Source organism: Urocitellus parryii, chromosome 9 (assembly GCF_045843805.1).
Source record: "Urocitellus parryii isolate mUroPar1 chromosome 9, mUroPar1.hap1, whole genome shotgun sequence".
Lineage (NCBI taxonomy): Eukaryota > Metazoa > Chordata > Mammalia > Rodentia > Sciuridae > Urocitellus > Urocitellus parryii.
In genome coordinates, this window is record NC_135539.1 from 56588866 (window position 1) to 56607986 (window position 19121).

At 36.6% G+C, this 19121-nt stretch overlaps 1 pseudogene; it reads right to left on the reverse strand.

The window, feature by feature from the left end:
* Positions 1 to 15054: 15054 nt before the first annotated feature.
* Positions 15055 to 15634, reverse strand: LOC144256997 (nuclear factor 1 B-type pseudogene; annotated as a pseudogene).
* Between the last annotated feature and the right edge of the window lie 3487 nt (positions 15635 to 19121).

Here is a 19121-nt window from a genome sequence, read left to right on the forward strand (position 1 = left end):
TTTGGTCACTGTAGGTTCAAAGGTTTGCTGGCAGGAACCCTTTCATTTTGTAGGTTTCACTTCATTTTTACCTATTGTGATGAATGCAACTGAAAGTGGCAATCCAACAAGTTTTGTGCTAGTTTCTCCAAATGTGAGTTATTTCTCAGTTTGCATTCTGTGCTCTGATCCCTGTTCTGGTAGCCATAATCAGAAGCATTTCTCAACACATTCAGGAACACCTTTTGGGGGGAGCATTTCAGAACCTTGCAAAAAAAATCCCAATTTACATATATCTCTAGACAAAGTTTTCTTATGGATTTCATTGATCCTGGGAAGTATGGATCTTTTCATCAATCCCATCTTGCAACCCACATTTGGTATTCCTCGGTTGAAGGGTTCACTGGCAAGTAGGCTTCAAATTTTCAGGTTTCACTTCAATTTTCTCTGTAGAGATCAGTGCAATAGGAATTCGAAATCCAAAGTGTTTGGTGCTGGTGACTTGAAAGTTCACACACTCAGTTAGACTTCAGGGTTCACTTCCTGCTATGTTCCCTGTTTAAGTAGTCCTAAGTAGAAGCATTTCTCAGCAAGTGCAGGAACACCTTCTACTGGGAGTATTTTGGAACCTTGCAGGAGAGTTCAAATTTGCTAGAATATCTGCTCAAATTTTTCCTGCAAATGTTGCTGATCCTGGGCCAGATTGATACTTTCTGCAGCCTCACTTGGTCCCCAAATATGGTCCTCCTAGGTTCAAGAGTTTCCTGGAAAGAAGACTTTGAATTTTCAGGTTTAATTTTGTTTTACACTATACTTATAAATGTAATTGGAAGTAGATATTGAAGAGAATTTGTTCAAGGTTCTCTAAACATCACAGACTCAGATAGTTCTTGGTGTACACTTTCTGCTTTGATCCCTATTGAAGTATCCCTAGGCAGAAGCATTTCTTAGCACATGCAAGAACAACTTCTATTGAGTGGGTTTGGGCCCTAGGAGGAAAATGTGAATTTACTGGAATTTCTGCATGAATTTCCCCATAGATTTTGTTGATACTGGGCAAGTTGGTCATTCATCAGTCTTACCTTGCCTTTCGATATTTGGTCTTTCTAGATTCAAAAATTCTCTGGCAGGAATGCTTTGAATTTTCAGTTTCTTTTTTTTTTTTTTTTTGCCCTAAAAGGATGAATGCATTTTGACCTGGAAATCCAGAACGGTTTAGGCTAGCTGCTTGAAGCTTCAAAGACTCAGTTCTCAGTGTGCTCTCTGGCTTTGTCCCTTTTTGCAGTATTCAGCTCATGCAGTAACACCTGATTGGGGGAACATTTTGGCAGCTTGCATTAATGTTCCAATTGACTGGAATTCTGATCAAGTTTTTCAGCGGATGTTTTGGATATGGGCAAGATTGATTCTTGCACCAGTTCCACCTTGCCATCCAAATTTGTTTCTTTTATGTTCAATGATTTGCTGAGAGGAAAGCTTTGAATTTTCAGATTACATTTAGTTTTTCCCTATAGGGATTAAAACAATTGCAAACGAAAATCAAACACAGTTTGTGCTACTTGCTTGAGACTTCACATACTCAGTTATTATTCATTATACACTCTATGCTCTTTTTTCTGTTGATGTAGCTCTAACCAGTTGCATTTCTCATCAAGTGCAGGAACACCTCTTTTAGGGAGCCTTTGAGCAGCTTCCAGGAACTTCTAAATTCACTGGAATCTGCCCCAATTTTTCCTGAGAACTTCTTCTTAATATCTGAAAGTATCTTAATATCTGTAAGTAATATCTTACAGATATTACTTTTCATATTTAGTTGATAGATGTACTACTATTATTCAACACTGCAGCCCTCAATGAATATATTGTTTCTGATGTCTTTAAGTGTTAACTGGAAGAATTATTATTATTATTATTATTATTCTCAGCTTTATACTTGTTCTTCATGGTCTCTCTTTCCCATCTTACATTACTGCTCCTGCCTAAAACCCCACCCCATTTGTTCTTTTTTAAATCTTTGTATTTTTCTATTTTTTACCCCTTGTCCATTGTTCTCTTCCCCCCTCTTTTTAACCCTTATGTAGTGTAATAGTAATTTTGCTATCTTTGCTAGATAAATTCTCAACCACTTCAAGAAGATTACTGTACATTTTTACCCTTATTAGAGGAACTTAGAAGAACATTTTCACTATGTTTTATTTTTCCCCTAAGATTTATGGGGAAAATTAAATTTATATTTACTCTAAGATTTTTGAGTACATAGCTTTGCTGTAAAGTGATTGCAGCTAATTGGGCTTAGTAGTTTCTCTCAGTGATACTGATACTGGGAACAGCAGAGGATACTTGTTGAATGGAAGTATCAATACCTGAATATTAACACAGACTGAAGTACTTAATAGAAAGAAGTTCACTAAATACTCCCTTGCATAAAAGTAGAAAAGTAAGCATCCCAGCCAGAAACAAGCTCCCCAAAGCCCACAACACTCCAACTAATCCCATTGACATAACAATGAAGAAAATGTCAGAGAAATAATTTAGGAAGTTCAAGTTAAAATGTTCAATGAAGTAACGAAGATGTAAGGAATAAATTAAGAAAAAATGTAGTAAATGAAAGATCATTTCAGTATAAAGAGACTACAAGAAAGAACGAAACAGAAATCCTAGAAATAAAAGACTCAATAAATCAAGTTAAAAATTCAGTTGAAAGAATCACCAATAGATTAGATGACAAAGAAGACATATTCCTAGGCCTCTGAGACAAAATACATAATCTTGAAAATGAAGTCAACAGTAAAGAAAAGATGGTAAGACACAATGATGAGATTATTCAAGAAATCTGGAATAATATTAAGAGAACAAATCTAAGAATCACTGAAGTAAAAGAAAGTACCCAAATACAGTCTAAAGGAATGAACAAATTTTTCAATGAAATAATATTTGAAAATTTTCCACACATTAGGAATGAGATGGAAATTCTATATGAGAGGCATTAGGACCCCTAATTGGCAAGATAAAAAATGATTCTCTCCAAGAAACATAATTTCTTTTAAAAAATGCATAACATACAGAATAAGGATGGAATTTTAAAAGCCACAAAAGGAAAAAGAAAGTCACATTTAAAGATAAACTAATTAGTATTTCTACTGATTTCTCAATGAATACCCTAAAAAACAGAAGGGCTTGGAGTAATATTTACTAAACCCTAAAAGATAACAGGAACCAATCAAGATTACTTTATTTAGCCAAACTATCCTTCAGAATTGAAGATGAAATAAAAAACCTTCCATAATTAGCAGAAGTTAAAATAATTCATATCCACTAAGCCAGAACTACAAAACAAACTCAAGAAAACATTTCATGCAGAAGAAATGAAAAATAAATATCATAGCCAGAATATGGAATGAATCTTTTAGAAAAATAGTTAATTAAAGAGAATCAAGTCTGAATCAACAATTAGAAATAAATCAAAATGGCAGGAAACAAAAACCACCTCTTTATAACAACAATGAGTGAAAGGATCTAAACTCTTCAATTGAATGACATAGATTGGCAAAATAGATTGAAAACCAAGACCCAATCATATGTTGGTTGTAAGAGACTCACCTTACAAGTAAAGACTTCTATAAGCTGAAGGTGAAAGGAGGTAAAGAGACATACCATGCAAATGAAGAATAAAAGCAAGTATGGGTAGTTAGTTTTTATCTGACAAATTAGATGTCAATTCAAAATTAACTGGTACAGACAAAAAAGTCACTACATGCTGATTATGGGAATCATCCAACAACAAGATAGAATGATTACAAATATTTATGCTTCAAATTTTCGTGCAGCTAGGAACATAAGACAAACTCCACTCAATATGAAGATTCAAATGACTCAAATGCAATAATTCTGGATGATTTCAGTGACACACTTCTCTCACCAATAAATAGGACATCCACACATAAACTAAGACCCTTCAAAAAATATTTTTAATCCAATGGACCTAAGAGATATCTATAGAATATTTTATCAACAAGTCTATTCACTTTCTTTACAGCAGCACATGGAAATTTTTCTAAAGTAAAACATGTTTTAGGACACAAAGCCAGTCTTAGCATTTTTTATCTTGCCTATTAGGGGTCCTAATGACTCTCATATAGAATTTCCATCTCATTCCTAATGTGTGGAAAATTTTCAAATATTATTTCATTGAAAAATTTGTTCATTCCTTTATTATATATATATATATATATATATATTTTTTTTTCCTTTCATTCTATCAGATGATAATAGAATCAAATTGTTGTGGTGTGAACTGATAAATACAATCAATAAGAGTTAAGTTAAGGGTTATAGATTAGTAAAAAATATATACATTATAGATATAAGATCTTGATAAATGAGGTAAGATAATTATGAAGCAAGATCTATCATAGACAGGTCTAAGACTCCATTTGTCTGCCTTCTATTAAAAAATTGTTACAAGAGCTGTTTCTGAAAAACTGAAATAAAAGCTGTTTTCCTATAATAAATTGTTTTCTGTACTTTGTACCCCACAAAATGTACTCAACCCAGAATATGTTGGTCTTGGTAACCCAAGACTTTGGAGTAGATTCTCGTCCCCAACCACCTCCTTAATCTTGAGATACAACCTATGGGCAGAGGCACTGACTTCCTTTACCAGACTCCTAAATCTCAAGAAATAAAACCAAGAATCAATAAATGAGATGTCACAGCAAAGGAAACAATTAAGAGCATGAATAGCAAGCCTATACAATGAGAGACACTCTTTGCCTGCTACACATCCAAAAGGGGACTAATATACAGAAGAGAGAAAGAACTTAAAAAACTTAACACCAAAAAATTTATCAATAAACAGGTAAAAGTACCAAACAGAGATTTCTCAAGGGAAGAATTACAAATGGCCAACAAATATATGAAAAAATAAAGCCCAACATCCTTAGCAATCAGGGACATGCAAATCAAAACTACATTGAGGAATGAGGTTGTAGCTCAGTGGTAGAGTGCTTGCTCTCACGTGTGAGGCACTGGTTTCGATCCTCAGCACCACATAAAAATGAATAAACAAAATAAAGATATTTTGTCCATGTATAACTAAAAAAGTATTTAAAAATATATTGATGAAAAGCAAAATTATCAGAAATAATGTATTTTTAAAAAACTACATTGAGATTTCATCTCACTCCAGTTAGAATGGCAATCATCAAGACTACAAATAATAATAAATGCTGATGTGGATGTGGAGAAAAAGATATATTCACATATTGTTGATGGGACTGCAAATTAATACAACAAGTTTGGAAGGCAGTATACAGATTCTTCAAATGAGTAGAAATAGGACCACCATCCCAGCTATACAACTCCTTGATATTTACCCCAAATAACTAAAATCAGTATACTAATAACAATACAAGAACATCAATATTTATAGCTATGTGATTCACAATAGCCAAGTTATGAAAACAGTCCAGATGCTCATCAACAGAGGAATGCATAAAGAAAATGTGGTGTACAAACACAATGGAGTTTTACTCAGTCATAAAAAAAAAGAATGAAATTAGGGGCTGGTATTGTGGTTCAGCGGTAGAGCGCTCACCTAGCACATGCGAGGCCCTGGGTTAGATCCTCAGCACCACATAAAAATAAATAAACAAAATAAAGGTATTGTGTCCAACTACAACTAAAAAAAATAACTATTAAAATGAAATTAAAGAATTTTCTGATATACAGTAGAACTAAATAACTTCATGCTAAGTGAAATAAGCCAAACTCAGAAAGCCAGTGTTCAAATGGTTTTACTCTTTTGTGTAAGCTAGATAAAAATAAGGCAAAAATTAATAATAATAATGTGGTAGATTATTTCATCAAAATAGAAGGGAAATTAATGGAATAGAAGAAGAAGTTAGGAGAGGAATGATTAATGGAAATCAATCAAATTTTGGTATGTACATATATGATATACCACAGTGAATTTCACCTTTCTATATATCTATGAATCACTAATTATATAAACAATAATTAATAGAAGGAAGACCAGAATATTAGAGGAAGGGAAAAGTGGGGGGAGGAAGGAGAGAATGAAAAGGGGAAGTATAGGGGATTGAATTAGAACCAACTATATTCCATGTATGTATGATTATGTCAAATGGACTCCACTTCTATCTATAACTATAGTGCACTAATAAAAAATTATAAAATCTTTTCTGGTTAAACCCTTACCTTCTTCACACCTGTGCCTGTAGATGAAAATAATCCATACAACCCTGTTGACTAACAAACCTCCTTAGAGCCCCTCAACACTGCCTAGCAATCCTACTTCACTGCCCTGGCTTGTATATTCTCTTTTTGTTGAAGTTATTACTTCACAATATCAATCTTCAATTTTTTCTCTTCTCAAATTGTTTCCTTTTACTGTCTACCTCTTCCCACAAACTTCACAAACAGTGTCCTCACTTTACTGTTGATTGAAAAAAAAGTGGAAACAGTAATAAATTTCTAAATTGTTCCACCTAAAAAACTACAAACCAATGTCCATGAAACATATTAAGTTTATTCCCATCCTTAATAATGATTTGTCCTCAATTAGTCTTTTTCTTTGGTTCTATTCATCCTTTAATTTTCAGCTCAAATATGACTTTCTTAGGAAGGCCTTTTTTGACCAACCTTCATAGTTAATTGTTACCTCCTTACTCTGGTAGTCTTCTATTAGAATGTAACCTACATGGAGACATGGACTTTGTTATTTTTACTAACTTATCCACAATTTCCACAATAATGGTTAGCACATAATAGGCAACCAGTAAATATTAGCTAAATAAGCAATGTTTATCTATTAATTCTAAAATAGAGTTTTTTATGTATCAGGTTCACTTTCAAGTCTGAAAATGGCTACCTCTGTGCCTGGTAGAGAGTTGATGTTAAATTCATAGTGCGGAAGAAACGAATAATTTCAATGATTCTTCAAAAACAGAATTTTTTAAAGTAAATGATAAAAAATAAGGATTAGGAAGAACTGAAAAGAACATAAAAATTCAAAATAAAATAAGGATTATATTGTGTGCAGGCCAGGCTGCTGTGGGGTGACAGATGGACTTGCCCCAGCTCACCTTGACACTGGCCTAAGGCACCTCAGTCCTGCCACATCTGAATGGCAGGCTCCACCTGCTTGCTACCAGTGCTGGAAACCCACCAGGGCTGCCACTTGGCCAGTCTACTGACTGCTTCACTGCTGATTCTTGGGAGGGACTAAGAGACCTGGCTGTGAGGCTGCAGGAGCCATGTCAGTATTTCAGCACCTTGTAGGGATACAAAGATAGACAACTTGCAGACAGGCTAGAAATTATGTAGCTAAAATATATAATGAAAGGTGATCATGGAAATATGCATAAAGTGCCATGGTAGACCAGGTGAAGAAGTAATCAGTTCTTGGTCTGGGTCTGTAGCTTCATGGCAGAGCTTACACATGTGAGAAGCTGGGTATGATACTCAGCACCATATAAAAAATAAATAAATAAAATAAAAGTATTTTTTTAAAAGAAATAATTAACTCTAAAGTGATCAGAAAAATATACGAATCTGGACACTAAAAATTATAAAGTGTGTCTAAAATGTGATTTTCTCTACAATGTTCAATCACACAAATACTCAAAGCAGTGTGTCTCCATATTATAAAACAATGATCATACAGTGACAAAAACACAGGCGTTTTGGAAACAGAATACAACTAGTCAAATACCATTTAAAACAACTCACAAAAAGTAGGTTAAATTAAGCCATTTGAAGTGATTTCTTCCAAATGATATGCTAAAAAAATTCTAACTACTGAATTTCTTCAATTTAGAGGACTTCAATTTAGAAGTTACACACTTCTAAATATCACAGTTAGTGAACAACCAGTTGCTTAAATACTATAGTAAATTGCATTCTACATAACAATTGAATGTTCATATATTTTTTCTAGACATTTAGCATTCATGGAATAAAAAACAATTATCTGGCCCATAAAATTAAAAACATAATTAAGTTACTAATTATATGATCATGTAGGCCAAAGAATTACTTTAACATATATTTAATATACTTTGATATATGTATGTGCTATATTTTTGAAAAGCTACTTACAAAGCTACATTGTAAAAATGAATACTCATATTTTTAAATTTATTACATGTGGAGCTATTGGGGTTTTTTCCCAAGATAGAAAAAAAGGCCATAAAACAACAAATAAAAGTATCTTATTACAGAATCCTAACATTCATCTAGACAACTATTATGCTTGCATTTATAAACCTGCACTTAAACCTTTGGAAGAACCAAAGTGCCTTCCTGCTTGTTCTAAAATGAAGCCAAGCTGATCCCCTATTGGGTTGTCTGTTTCCTCTTCTTGGAATGCTCTTTCTCCAGATATCCACAGTTCATTATTTCAAGTCTAATATCAGTTCTCACCTTCTCAATAAGTCTTACCCTGGCCATCCTATCTACAATCTCAACCTGCCCTTCTCTTCTACCCTGTCCTGCCTCCCATTTCCTGATCATCCTGATGCTGCTTTATTTTGACAGCACTTGTAATCTCTTAACACACAACATAACTTCCTCTTATTATGTTTTATTTACTATTTTTCTTCACTACTGGAATGTAGGCACCATGAATGGTGAAACTTTTGTCCAGTTTGTTCACTAAGATGATAAAGACTATAACTATGCCTAACACAAAGTACATGCTCCAAAAAAATTATTGGAAAGTAAATACATCAATAGAAAAAAAAAGTAAATATGAAAATTTCAAATAGCTTCAACAATAAATTCCATAAAATATTTAAGAAATAAATAATATACATCTCACTCCAGTAAGAATGGCAGCCATTATGAAGTCAAACAATAACAAGTGCTGGCGAGGATGTGGGGGAAAAGGTACACTTGTACATTGCTAGTGGGACTGAAAATTGGTGCAGCCAATTTGGAAAGCAGTATGGAGATTCCTTGGAAAGCTGGGAATGGAACCACCATTTGACCCAGCTATTCCCCTTCTTGGACTATACCCAAAGACCTAAAAAGAGCATACTACAGGGACACAGCTACATCAATGTTCATAGCACCACAATTCACAATAGCTAGACTGTGGAACCAACCTAGATGCCCTTCAATAGATGAATGACTAAAAAATGTGGCATTTATACACAATGGAATATTACTCAGCACTAAAAAAATAACAAAATCATGGCATTTGCAGGGAAATGGGTAGCATTAGAGCAGATTATGCTAAGTGAAGTTAGTCAATCCCTAAAAAACAAATGCCAAATGTCTTCTTTGATATAAGGGGGGTGACTTAAAACAGAGTAGGGAGGAAGAGCAGGAGAAGAAGATTACCACTAAACAGGGAAGAGAGGTGGGAGGGAATGGGAGGGAGAAGGGGAATTGCACAGAAGATGGAAGGAGACCCTCATCATTATACAAAATTACATATATGATGGTGTGAGGGGAAGAAAAAAAAGAGAGAGAAATGTGTCACAGTAGATTGAGTAGAGAGAGGTAACGGGAGGGGAGGGGAGGGGTGAGGGGATAGGAAGGACAGCAGAATACAATAGACACTAGTATTGCTGTATGTATATAAGTGGCTGTATAACCAATGTGATCCTACAATCTGTACACGTGGAAAAATGAGAATTCCTACCCCATTTGAATCAAATGTATGATATGTCAAGATCATTGTATTGTCTTGAGCAACTAATACAAATAAATAAATAATATAATATAATCTTTTTCCCACTTTTTAAAACTTTACTTCCAGCCTTAATTTTTCACAACACAGTTACAATGCATTTATAGTCAATCCAACACATATATACAGCCTACCATAAAAATGTTACCTCAAATTAAGTGTCATGTGTTTATGAGATTTTATTTTGATGAAAATATATTTTCCCCAAACCATCATTATTAAGACTTTAGTTCTGGGCTGGGGATGTGGCTCAAGCAGTAGCGCGCTCGCCTGGCATGTGTGCGGCCCGGGTTCGATTCTCAGCACCACATACAAACAAAGATGTTGTATCCGCCAATAACTAAAAAATAAATATTAAAATTCTCTCTCTCTCTTTCTCTCTCTCCCTCTCTCACTCTCTCTTTAAAAAAAAAGACTTTAGTTCTTAAATGCATGGAAATAGTAAATGCAATATTGTAATTTTAAAGAAAACATAATGTTTCTAAATGAGTGATATCCAATACTATTATTTAAAATCAGACTAAATGACATCTAAACATCTAAACATATTTCTAAAACTATATCAAGAAAATATCAGAACAAAAAGCACTTAGTAAATACCTAGATTTTTGAGTCAAAAGAGTAATTTTATATTTCACTTTTTTAAATGATAATAATGGACACAGCAATATATTAAAATACCACATTTATATAACACCATCATATAACTGTCTGTCACTTGCTATCTGCAGGCCATTTTCCCTCCCACCAGGCCAAATTTGGAAATGACCCACCATCTGTGGCAGCTCAAATTTCAGGCCACTTTTTGTATGCTGCTTTTTTAAATGACATTTTACTATGAACTATTGTTAATGCAAAGGCATCTGTATTTTGACACACTGATTTGAAGAAAAATTCTCACCTACTTAAAGAAAATGTCTTTAAAAAAATAAAAATAAAAAGGAAACATATTTCATTAAACCCCAAAATACACAGAAACAATATCACCTACCTGGAATTGTGCAGGCAATATTTATAACTCTTTATTGAGTTTTTAAAAACATAGGTATGGTACGCGGTTTCTACATTCTTTGGGGGATTTATTTTAAACCAGTATAGCCAGTCCACTTTCTTTTTTTTTTTTTCTACTTAGAAAACATAGTAACAAACATAATACGGCTATAATATGATTTTTTTCCTTTAAATGTTCACACCCTCTATTTATTTATTTATTAGTTGTAGATGGACACAATCCCTTTATTCATGTATTTATTTATTTATTTATGGTGCTGAGAATCGAGCCCTGTGCCTCATATATTCTAGGCAGACACTCTACCACTGAGTCACAACTCCACCTTATAATATGATTTTTATGATTAAGATTTTTAAAGAATTACTTTTAAAAGTTCTATCAGGAGCAACAAATTTCAATAGAAAATGCAAAGAAAGAGAAACACATCATTCGAAGACTAACTCAAGAATACATTAATGAATTATTTTATTGATTGACTGCTATCCATTTTAGATGTTGTGATTAACTTTTTTCTTATGAGGTAGAATGCTAAATAAATAAATAAAGTCACATGATTAAGTGCCACCGTTAAGAGAGTTCTGACTAATGCAGGCACAACTATATGAACTTTAGAAATAAAAGAATCAGCTGGGAACAATGGTGCACGCCTGCAATCCTAGAAGCTTCAGAGGCTGAGGAAAGAGGATTGCAAGTTCAAAGCCAGCCTCAATAACTCTGTGAGGCCCTAAAAAACTTATCCCTAAGCAACTTAGGGAGACCCTGTCTCAAAATAAAATTTTAAGAAGGGCTGTTGGGGCTGGTGTTGGGGCTCAGCAGTATCGAGGCCCTGGGTTCAATCCTCAGCACTACATAAAAATAAATAAAATAAAGGTATTGTGAACAACTGAAAAATAAATATTAAAAAAAAAAGAGCTGGGGATGTGAGTGGTTAACAGCTCCAGGATTCAATCTCTGATACCTAAATAAATAAATAAGTAAAAAAAGAATCACATAACTATTCATGATCCAGAGAGTGATTAATAATTTTCACATCCTTTTGCTCTAATTCTGCTCACTAAACCTTTCAACATTTCTAACCCTAATGCTGAGATATGGACAAAGTGAAATTATCTTATCAAAATTGCTCCAAAAACTATGTTTACCTTTTTCTAAGTTCTATTCCACTATTAGAATTGACAAAATTAACCAATGTTAAGTTTATCCTCTCTGAGTTTTCTTACCTATAGGGTTATTAGCTGAACTAAGATAATCCCTAAATGTTTCTAGTTTTTTGGTTTTAGATAATGGTGAAGATACCAATAATAAACAAATAAAACAAATAAAAGCACTCTGAAAAAAGCATGATATATACCTATTTAGAATAGCAATATTATTTCCTAAAAGAAATCCTATTTTGAAGTACTGATAAAGAGAAATTCATTCCATATCTAATATTGAAAATATCAGTGCCTCTTGGTTTATCCCAATCTCCAGTGGGTTAAATGGGTGAGGGACAAACAGTGTTCATGAAAATTATTTTTAAGTAACACTGTGTAATTCATAAATGAATATTGGAATGATCATGTATGGTTTGGGGTTCAGTAAGAACAATTTCTGGATTCTAAAGAGTACAGCAGATTAATGCTAGTTTGTTATACAAGCCTAGAACTAAATGTATTTATTGTTCAGACTTCTTAACAACAATAGCAATAATAATATAAAGTTGTTACCATACAAGCTCTAACTCCTAATTAAAGCAATATTATTTTTAAACGACTTAAATAGTCATCTAGAATTTATTTGAGTTTATAAAACCTCAACCATGCAGGTCAATAAAAGGTAAAAGAGGTTGATCCTTCAAAAGGAAATTGTATGTAATATAACTTTAAAAGAAGGAGTTTTAGCCAGGTGCAATGACAGACACCTATAATCCCAGTGGGTCGGGAGGCTGAGACAGGTGGATCAGGAGTTCAAAACTACTCTCAGCAATAGAGAGTCACTAAGCACCTCAGTGAGACCTTGTCTCTAAATAAAGCACAAAATAAGGCTGGGGATATGGCTCAGTGGTTGAGTGCCCCTGAGTTCAACCCCTCCCCCCCAAAAAAGAAGGAATTTTAACATGAAAATATCATATGTTATCAATAGGGAAAAAATTATATTTTAACCTTGTGAAATTTTCGATCTCCTTTCTCAGTTGGATTCTCTATTTCAGAGTAAGGGCAAAATCCAGGAAATGGTGTGACAGGATTAATCTTCGGCCTACAAGACCCAGAGAATGCATCCATCAAGCCACTCATACTTCGTAGGGAAGAAATGACTTGCGGAGGAAGGCTTGGGTCACTCAGAAGATCTGATACCATATTGCAAGCCTCATTTAGCACTGAAAGATCAACTCCATTTCCACCTCCAGAATTCTGGTAATGAGGCTTACACCACTGCTTCAAGACCCAATCCCAAAGAATCATCTGTTCTATGGAAATACAAGGCAACGAAGGTCTCCTGAACATTTTGCCACTGCCATACTGACCTGGTGCCATTTCTCCTAGCGATGCGCACCTGGACCTCCTCCAGGGTCTGATCTTGGGCACTTTTTCTTCCAGGTACTAACCAACCAGGAATGATGAGCGGCTTCCCCGAGGTGAAAGAAGTGATCCAACCCCAGGGCTAGCAGGCATCAGACTGCCCCAACTAGGCAGGAGAGCAGGGGCCTGAGGGCAGTGGGCAGCGCCCAGAGTAGCACCAGGATGCTGTGCCTGAGCCGCACGGGGTGCGCAAGCGTCAGCAGAGCCCCCGCGCAGCTCAGTGCCAACAACCTGCCCGCCAGGGGTGTATGCGGGGCCGCAGCCGCGTCCCCCGCCCCAAACACACACACCCCTCACCCACCACCCACACCCACCCCGCGAAGCCAAACCACCACTGCCATACCAAGAAGTCCCCCAGGTAGCAGCAGGCATGCAGTGCCAGTTGCCACCAGGAGCTGCCGCTCTGGCCAGGGGCAGGCCCCTGCTAGGTCCCCATCAGAAAGCAGGTAAGGAAGAAGAACGCACAGGCGACGCTGAAGAGAGGGCTGAGACTATGCGAGCTTCCGCAGCCCAGCTCTGGGCCCCGCGCCAAGCATCAGGGCAAAGACAAAGCGCTGGGGAGAAGGGGGAACCGCGCCACGACTGCGGAAGGTAGGCCAGCGGTGGTTCCACGTTGCAGAAGCGGCAGAGGTGAAAGAAGAAGCCTCGCGGGGTGTCCTGCCGCAGCGGGCTCACGCAGCTCTTCTCCTAGTCCTTCCTCAGCCTGCTCCGTCTGGAGACTGTGGGTACCTCATGGCTTTGGCTTCCCCTTGTCTCTCCTTATCGCCGGGACTGCAGGAAGCCTCTGGGCTCAGCGCACTCTGCTCAGACTGCAGCGACCGCTCACGCTCCAGGACCCCTGTTTCCTGCGTTCGGGGCGCCAACCGGCTGGAGGTGCGTCAGGGCTGCGCCCGCCGCTGCCTGCCACTCTGAGTCCCAGCCGCGCGCGCGGGCTGTTGTAGCTCAGCCTTGACACTCTGGCTGACAGAGGCACAGTAAGATTTTCTCCCCGAACCGCTACAGCCGCCGCCTCCTTTTCCCTGGGGCACCTTGCCTCCCAGCTCCTGCTGGCTGCAACAGTTACCTCAGGGCCCCAGCCTGGTCCATTGGGCGCGGAGCCCACTTTCTGTTTTTGACTATAATGTTCCTTAAGGAAAGCTGCAACTCTCTGAATTTACTTTCAAGTAAACTAACACTATAAAGGGTTCCAAAGTCACTCTGGGAAAATATTATACACTTACATACAAAATATTATTCCATTACATCTATAGCAAATATTGATAGAAATATTAAAATCAAATAAATCTAGTTCTACGTAAGACTATGCTTTGATAGTGGCTATCTTATACATTTTACAATAGTAAATGTTAATTCTATTTTTGGTTCCAATAGCACTAGATTCCTGAACAAAGTTCACTAACCTTGTTAGTTATGAGGCTAACACAAAGATTACTAAATAGAAGTTTCACTATTCATAAATAAAATTATATTCCAAATTGGGAAAAGATGACTAGACAATAGAATCATAGCCTAGCACAGAAAGTAAAGTCTGATAAACTAGATGATGTAGATTACTCTGTGTGTACTCATGAGAAAAAAAATGCATGTCTTTGTGGTATTTCTTTAAATACCCAAGCCTATCCAGGTATGAAAGCTCTGTGTCTATTTACATGACTGACACATGGCAGTGGACATGTGAATGGAAGAGGGCACAACACTGTACCCAGTGAGGGCAGAGGACATTAGAGGCCTCAAGGACCATCTAACTCAAGCCAGATATTCCCTAAGCCAGGTTTGTGGACATGCTACAAGAAAGAATCATCTGCTCCTACCTTGCTCCTGATGTAGTATGCCAAAAACAAATCAAGCTTCTTAACTGATACTGTGTTATGATGTGGCTGGACACAAAGTGCTGGGTTTGTGCAATGTGGGGATTTCATGAGCCGCTTTCCATTAGTACTTTCCAAAGGGATGACTTTGAACAGGATCACCATGACTGGAGCCAGATGCCAAACTTTGTCTGCCTGTCCCAGACTGTGGATTCTTCTAATCTTACCCTCTGTTAGGGATAGGATAAAACACAGCATGGTGCTTCTTGCCAATCAAGGTGAGCACAGAGTCCTCCTGGTTTTCCTGGCAGATATCTTTGAGTAGTTTGGCTGGGAGCCTGGATGCCCACTTCTGGTGATTTTAGGCCTTTCACTGAGAAGCTCATCTTTGTCTGCTCTTTCTTCATTCTTTGACATTCGCTTCTCAGGCTTTTTAAAGTACTTGGGTTTTCCAGCCTGCAGGTTGAACCAAGAATAGGCGACTGCATGGATATGTGAAGAAGTGCCTCCATGAATGAGTGAAATTCATCCTGAGACAGATTGGAGAATTCATCATGACTTCGTCTTCAAACACACTTCCCAGAGATGACCAAGAAAATCTTGAGAAGGAAGAAAATCTTGAGAAGAAAGAATTCCATCTATTCATTTTACAGTCATCTGAGCCCCTGGATGCGATGGATCAGGAACAGACTCTGCGCTGGATCACCGCGACTTCACAACAAACCCAGTCCTCCTTAAATAGGGAAAGATTCAAGTTCGCATGGCATGCTACATTCCAATCTACACTTTTAACCCTTTTGCAGTAGGAGCGTGCTGGCCTTGCTCGCCTCGCTGTCACCTCCAGTGTCAGCTGCTTTTTGCCTAGGTTTGGGGATTTGTTTTCTGTTTTGCAGTTGTTGGGGGGGGTGGGGTTGGGGTGAGTGAAGACTCGCTGTGGGTTGGATTGGGGTGGTGGTTGATGGTGAAATGCTTTTTTTAGAAAGGCGGGGAAGGGGGCGCAGGAGGGCGGGCGGCAGGGAAAGAGAGAATGTGTCACCAAGCTGGGAAAATTCAAGGTTACAGCCCCCGGAACCCTGCTGCAGGATTGAGGAGTGGCGGTCGCAGGATAAACTTCAGGGAGCTGACCGTGTGTGCGCAAAGAGGACCGTGACTTGGGGAGGGGGTCATGAGCGAGTATGCGGGGTGGCGGGGAGAGCCAGAAGAGAGGACCCGGTGGGGGCGGGGTAGGTGGGGGAGAAAGTAGAGCTTGGGTTGAGGCAGGGGGCCCGAGCGCGCACATCTCCCAGGCAGAAGAGTTAAGTGCTGCACAGTTTCCAGGGCGGGCAGGCAGGCATTGAGTGGCAGGCTGTCCGCCCTGCCCCAAGCCAGACACCTCCGAGCGAAGAGGCGGCAGCCACAGCTGCTGCAGCTGTTGCCGCTAGCTACTGTTGCTGGCACCATCGTCTCCCACAGCCCAGGGGGATCAAAAGGATCTCCAGAAAAATCCCAAATGATAAATGCCGCTCCCCCACTTGGCTCCAAACTCCTATCTTTTCTGTTCTGGGATCCTTCCCCACCCACCACCTCCTCTTGCTTTCTGTTGTTGCAAAGCTTGAAAAATTCAAAAGTTGAAAAATTCTGAATCCCGCTACAGCTAAAGAAATATTATAATCCTAATGCACTTTTTCGGGATGAGAGTAATAAAATACCCAAACTGAAATTTTCATAGGGTTTGACAGCAAACTTGAGCAGGCAGAAAAATCAATGAACTTAAAGACAAGTCACTTGATATTATATTCTTAGATGCAAAAAGAAAAAGGAATTTAAAAAACTGAACAGAGAGCATAAAGGACTTATGAAACACCATCAAGCAGGTCACCGGATGCATTACAAGCATTCAAGAAGAAGGAGGGACAGAGAAAGGAAGAAATATTGGCTAAAACCTTCACAAATTTAAAGGCATGGCCCTGTAAATCCAGGGGCTCAGTAAAGTGCGTGTTAAACCCTAAGAAGCAGAATACAACATACACTAGTATGACAGTATGTAAAAAAGTGGATGTGTAACCGATGTGATTCTGCAATCTGTACACGGGGTAAAAATGGGAGTTCATAATCTGCTTGAATCAAATGTATGAAATATTATATGTCAAGAGCTTTGTAATGTTTTGAACAACTAATAATAAAAAAATAAAAAATAAAAAAACTGAGGGAAAAAAAAGAAACTCATATACCAAAACACATTATTATCAAAGCATCAAAAGACAAAGAGGGAATCCAAAAGTAGCAAGAGAAAAGCAACTCATTACATACAAAGGACTCTAATAAGTTTATCAGTGGATTTCTCCAATAGTAAGAAGAAATCTTGCAAGCCAGAGACAATGGAATAATATATTTGATGTACTGGAAGAAAAACTGTCAACTGAGAATTCTGTACCTGGCAAAACTGTCTTTCAAAAATGAGGAAGAAATTAAAACATTGTTAGATATACAAAAGAGGAGGGAGTACATTACATTTTATCTTTCCTATAAGAAATTATAAAGGAAGCCTGTTAGGTAAAAATATGAAAGGGTGCAAGGCAGTAACTTGAAATAAAAATGTGAAGTTATTCAGTAAAAATAATAATTATATGGACAAATATAAAAAGCAGCCTGTTGTTATTTTAGTTTGAAACTCCATTTTTAAAAATCTTCTATAGGATTTGAAACAAAATGCATAAATATAGTTATAAATCTATGTTAATAAATACACAATATACAAAGATGCAATTTGTGACACTCATAACTTAAAGTTTGGGAACAAAGCTAGAAAATGGAAGTTTTATGTGTAATTAAGTTAGTACCAGTTTAAAATAATTTTCTTTAATTTTAGGATGTTATATTTAATCTCCATGGTTACAGCAAAGAAAATATCTATAAAATATTTATGTGCACATATATATATTTATTTATATATTTATACACACACACACACACACACACACACCACAAAAGGAGAATGAAACCCAAACATGCCTCTGCAAAAACACTAAACATAAAAGATGATGGAACTGGAAGAAAAGAGTGATTAAAAAACTATAACAGATGCAGAAAACATTTTTTTAAAAAGGCAATAGTAAGTCCTTCCCTATCAATATGTCAGATATAAATGAATTAAATTCTCCAAATAAAGACAGAGACTGAAAGAATGGGGAAAAAAACTTGTTCCAACTATATGCTGTCTACAAGAGACATATTTTATATTTAAGAATAGGTTTCTTCACACAGAAAAAGATATTCCACACAAATAACAACAAAAAAATGGAGTAGGGGTAGCTATACTGGTATCAAACAAAATAGACTGTAATCCAAAAACTATTAATAAGATACAAAGGACATCATATAGTGATTAAATTGTGAATTTGCCAAAATATATAGCAATTATAAACATATATGCATCAAACATTAGTGCTCCAATATATATGAACATTAACTAAACTAAAAGGAGAAACTGACTGTTCTGAAATAACACTCAAACAAACAAACAGAAGATACATTTTTCTCAATTGCATAAGGAACATTCTTTAGGACAAACCCTACGTGAGGCTGCAAAACATGCCCTAAAACTTTTTTAAAAACTGAAAATATGGAAAGTATCCTTTCTGATCAAAGTGGAATGCAACTAGGAGTTGACATTAGAAATACTGGAAATCCTCAAAAATGTAATAATTAAATATTATATGATAAAACAACCTTTAAGTCATAGACAAAAAAATCAGAGAAATTAGAAAATATATTGGGACAATGAAAATACAACATAGAAAAACTTACAGGATGACAGGATGAGGTGAAAACAGTTTTGAGAGAAACTTATAGCTATCAACAGTAAATTTTTAAAAGGAGGGAAAATAGAAAATCAATAACATAGCTTTATAACTTAAGGAATTGTAAAAAGAAAAACATAAGCCCAAAGACAGCAAAAGGAAAAAAATAAATACGAAAGTGGGAATAAATAAAATATAGAACAAAAAAGAAAGAAAGAAATCAATAACCAAGAGTTAATTCTTGAAAAAGATAAATTAAAAAAT